This window comes from Pteropus vampyrus, unplaced genomic scaffold (genome assembly GCF_000151845.1).
Source record: "Pteropus vampyrus isolate Shadow unplaced genomic scaffold, Pvam_2.0 Scaffold390, whole genome shotgun sequence".
Classification (NCBI taxonomy): domain Eukaryota; kingdom Metazoa; phylum Chordata; class Mammalia; order Chiroptera; family Pteropodidae; genus Pteropus; species Pteropus vampyrus.
Window position 1 is genome coordinate 1,402,984 of NW_011889171.1, and position 5,436 is coordinate 1,408,419.

The 5,436-nt window shown below is 37.6% G+C and overlaps 1 pseudogene; it reads left to right on the plus strand.

Annotated features, from left to right (window-relative positions):
* The window catches only part of LOC111731649, a 12,050-nt pseudogene extending 6,966 nt beyond the window's left edge, over positions 1-5,084 (plus strand).
* The last annotated feature ends 352 nt before the right edge of the window (positions 5,085-5,436 follow it).

The window sequence follows — 5,436 nt, forward strand, 5'->3', positions numbered from 1 at the left end:
GTCTCCTGGAAGCAGCATATGGTTGGATTTTGTTTTTTGATCCACTCTGCAACTCTGTGCCTTTTTTATTGGTGAGTTCAGTCCATTTACATTTAGGGTGATTATTGAAATATGAGGTCTTCTTATAGCCATTTTATCTTTTGCTTTCTGATAGCTCGGTGTTTACATTGCTTCCTTGTGTTTCTGGTTTTTCTGGTTGGCTGTTGTGGGTTTTCCCTCTGATTCTTCTTGTTTTATGTTACATACTTTAATTCTGAATATTTGGTGTATGGTTACCATTGCGAATATGTATTTATGTATGTATGTATGTATGTATGTATGTGTGTATGTGTGTGTGTGTATATATATATACATATATATATACAGTCGTCCATTTTCTTCTGCACGTGCCCTATCTCCATTCCCCTTCGTGAATTTGGATCTTTGAATCCTCCCCTTTTCAGTTACTGTTATCTCAATTTGTCTCTATGTATGCTGAACGTTCATTACTGTCTTGCTATAGCAATTCTCTTCTTTTTTTTAAGCTTATAATGCCCTGTTCTTAGTAAAGTTTGCATTCCTCTGCTTCTCTTTACCTGATAGTCACCTTACTCCTAATTATGTTTTATTTTTTTTTTGTCATTTTGTTTTAGGTGAGTCGATCCCTTTCAGTATTTCCTGTAGTGTAGGCCTCGTAATGGAGAATTCCATCAATTTTTGTATGTATGGAAAGGTCTTTATTTCTCCTTCATATGTAAAGGAGAGCTTAGATGGATACATTATTCTAGGTTGGTAGTTCCTTTCACTTAATATTTTGAATATTTCATTCTTTTTTCTAGCTTGCAAGGTTTTTGCTGAGAAGACCAATGATAATCTGATGGATTTTCCTTTATAAGTTACCGTTTTCTTCTCCCTAGCTGCCCTGAGAATTCTGTCCTTGTCATTTGATTTTTGATAATTTAATACAGTGTGTCTTGGAGAAAGCCTTTTTAGAATGAGATAATTGGTGTTCTGTTGACTTCTTGAATTCTAAGCTCCAGCTCATTCCTTAGATTTGGGAAATTCTTATCAACTATTTGTCTGAAAATGCTTTCTACTTCCTGTTCCTATTCCTCGCCTTCGATTATGCACTTTATTCTTATGTTTCCTCGCCTGATGATATCAGCTAGTTCTTGTATTTTTCTTTTTTTATTCTTCATTCTTCGGTTCTCTCTTCTTCCTTCTGATTTATTTCTAGATTTCTGTCTTCGATATCACTGATCCTTTCCTCCATTTGGTCTATTCAATTTCCCAAACTCGCTATTTCATTTTTCAACTCTTGCAGTGTGTTTTTATCTCCAGAAGTTCTATTGTGTTCTTTTTGAGCGTTTTGGTCTCCTTGCTCTACTCATGTAGTTGTTTTTTCAATTCCTGAAATTGTTGATATGACTCATTTTGGAACTCACCGAGTTTTTTCAGAAGTACCATTCTGAAGTCTCTGTCATTTAAGTTGCATATTTCTATGTCTGTAAGTTTATTTTCTGGAGATTTTTCTCTTTCTTTCTGAGATGCCTTGTCACCTTGGTTGTTCATGATGTTTAATGGACTTTTTCTCTGCCCGGGCATTAAGGGAAATATATTCTGCTTTTTTTTTCCAGAAAGAAGATTTATTATATAGATATCTCTCTTTAGCCTGCTACAAAGCAGGTGCTTTTCTTTTGGTTTCCAGTAGGTGGCATCTAAGCCTCTTGGATCCCTGCTTTATATAAAGCCTTAATAATGACTTTTATTTTCTCGCTCGCTAATCAGTCTCAGTCCCTGTCAGTGTTAGCGACAGTTTCGGTAGCATTTGCTCAGATTTCCATGAGACTCTGCGGTGCTCGGTCTCAGAGGGTATGGGGCAAGGGGCCCTCTGGGTTGGGGGTTCAGGACTGCGGCTCAGTCTCAGTTTAACTTCAGCTGGTAAAAATCAACTGTTGTTTCTCTGCCATCCCGCTTTTCTGCTTTCTTCCCTGATGACTGGGCCACACCACTGGCTGCATGGAACTCAGAACTTTCCCCAGCTGGGCTGTTCAGGAAACTCGCCAGACCTTCTTCCCTCCCCCTGCTCCTACAGATAGCTCCAGCGGCTGGGAGAGGCAACTTCTTTATTTCTCCCTCTCTACCACCCTAACATCCAGGGTTCTGACCTTGGTAGCTCTTATGTGCAGATTCCACTCTCAGACATGCTGGCGTGCTGTTTGGGTGTTTCTGTTGAGTTTTAGATGTTCGGTTTATTGTTGTTTCAAGAGGAGAGATCTAGGGTCATCTCTCACTCTGCTCTGTGTCTCAAAACCACCTAAAATGTCTTGAACCATTTTATAAATAAATATGCTTCAGGTATCAGAAATTCATGATGGAGTTAGAATTATAATTTCAATAATTTTATTGCATGTTTTCTGAGTTCCTACTATACTAGGTACTGTAAAGAACTGAAAGATAATAAGGTATAGCCCTTTCCTTCAGAGGTCACAATGAGAACACCCTTCATTAATGGAAAGCTTTTCCCAGTATTAGAACTTGTTAATAAAGCCTCTTCAGAGTAATGCCAGGATATAAACAATGTACAGATCTGTTAACGCATTTACTCAACTTTTAGTTTTGTGGGAATCCTAAATCTTAGGAGAATTCGGTAAAAAGCTATAGAGAAAACATGACTTAAAGATTATTTACATGCAAAATATTATTCTCAAAACAGCATTCATAGGAGCAGAATTGGGTCATATATGGCTATTGCTGTCTGCGACTAGTAGCAAAGGTTATGTGGTAGAGAAGATTCAGTAGCTGGCATAGCTGATATATAAGCTGACACAAATTCATAAGAAATCTCTTAATTTAAAATTTTATTTTTCTTTATACTTGCTTGTTGTAGAAAACTGGACATATAACAAATAGTATAAATGAGAAATGATTACTCATAATACCATAATTCAGAGATAACTGATATTAATGTTTCAGTGTACTTAACTTTATTTTTATGCATATATTTTTAAGAGCTTATATAAATATACAAGATAATTTGAATAATATTTACCATACATATTGGTAGTTTCCATGTTTTTTCATGGTGCATTAATGTTCCATCACATGGATACAATTTAGGCAGTCCGTTGAACATTCAAATTGTACCTGTGTTTTCTTACTATGAATAACATTGGAAAATATCATGGTAAATATCTTTGACAGGATTCCTCATTATTGACTTTAGATAGTAGATCCTTAAAATGAGAGTTTAAAGCATGAACTCTTAAAGATAAGCAGTATTATAGACTGTAAAAATCTTCTGCACAGGAATTAGGAGCCCCAATTTGTTGTCCTGGTTCTGTCGGCCTTGCGATTTCAGGAAAGTTAAATAATTCTCTGAGAGCCTAATAAAATTAGATATTTAGATTAAGATTCCTAATTCTAATAGTCTGTGTGCCTGTTAGCATTTCTTGAGAGGCATTGGAGCTAAGGATTAACTTCATTTCTTGTTCATTTATTCACTCAATAGATTATTTATATATAGAGGACCTATGATATGCTAGGCACTCACAGTTTATGCCACCTGCGAAGTCATAGCCATATGAAGTTTGTTGAAGTCAACCCTGGGAGCTCACCTCCAGAGATGAGATTCCTGGCAATAGAATTGACTGGCAGGGCAAAGGGGAGTGAGTAACAGAGTTGTCTCACCTTTCCCTACATATCTATAAGGCCAGCCACCACACCCAGGTATATCATCAACTGGTCCGCCTTTTTGATACTTCCATAGCTTAATTTGTTTGGGTCTTGAAGGTTTTCCATCTTGGGAAGGAATGACTAGTTAAACTGGTATCAGTTAATTTTCCTTATCACTTGACATATACTAATAGTTGGGTATAAAGAAAAGTAGGGCACTGAAAAAATATGTGAAGGTACCAGGAATGAAGAAAGGGAAGCAGTTATGGGAGATAGAAAGACCCCAAAACAAACTCCACAGACCTACTTTTTTGCCTAAAGTATATGTAGCTAAATCACTGTTAGAGGCCACACCAAGGTTACTTATTTCTGGTATATGGAATGTTAGACCAGGCTGATGATAAACTGATAGCTCACAGCCCAGCCCCAACCATAACCAAAACAACCAGAGGCAAGTACTAGTGGTCTCAAGTCAGAGCATCCCTAAGCAGTAAGTTCAACTGTTCCTGGGGCTGGCTGTATTCGGCCCATGGCAACTAGGAAACCCAATAAGGCCAGGCCTGATGCTTGTCTCACCCATCTGCCAGGACAGGTGCCGTTAATGTCTTTATATTCATTTTGACATTACAACTTTTAACCCGTGGCGCCAGAATGGCACACCCAGTGACTGAGTTCTTCCTCTAGAATTCCTAATTACAAGTGACCATGCTCCAAATCAGTATATTGAGAAGTGTTTTTCCTAATGTTTTTCCCCAAACACATTCATCAACTGGATCAATAAACAGGCTCCTCTAGGTAGAACTCAACATTTAACATATTGCAGTGCACTCTTTCCATAAGCAGCCTGAGGTGACCTCAGAAAATAGTTTGCTACTTATTTGAACTAGAAAACCCCACAAAATCATGCAAATCCAGAGGTTCAAGTATTTGTGTTTACTTTAAGAACACTCATGAAACTGCCCAGGCCACCAAGGTATGCATATCCAGAAAGCCACCAAGTATCTGAGGGATAGCACTTTAGAGAAGTAATGTGGGCCATTCCATTGTTACAGTGACACAGTTTGTAGATATGCCCAGGCAAAACAGTGGGGCTGGACACAGGGTTGATGGCCTAAAAAGAGTGCTGAATTTTTGTTGTACATGCTTAAAAATGCAGAGAGTAATGCAGAACTTAAAGGTTTAGATGTAGATTCTATGGTCATCAGCACATCCAAGTGAACAAAGCTCCCAAGATGTGGCACAGAACTTACAGAGCTCATGGGCAGATGAACCCCTATATGAGCCCCCCATGCCACACTGAGATGATCATTATTGAAAAAGAGAAGATTGTTTCTAAACCAGAAGAGGAGGTTGCACAGAAGAAAAAGATATTCCAGAAGAAACTGAAGAAACAAAAACTATGGCCTGGGAGTATATTCAACATCAAATAAATTCTAATTTTATATGTATTCTGGATAAGATAACCAAAACTTAAAATAGCTAGGAGAACAAAAACCTTAGACTTTTACTATCCCTAGTTAGGGGGAGTAGGGAGGAATATTATGGCAGATGACAGTACTCTGCTTCTCCTATCAGACCAAATAGGGAACCAAAAAGCAAGAATGAACTGTAGTATCTGCTGAACCCCCACACAAATTTCACATATATTTCAGTGAACCATGAAACTAACTTATGTCCAAAGCAAAGGGTGTAGTAAAGCAGTGTAAATCAGAACTATTTTCTAAAAATGTTGAATATGAGTAAAACCTATTAAAATAATGGCCAACAAGAACTTGAATCTCA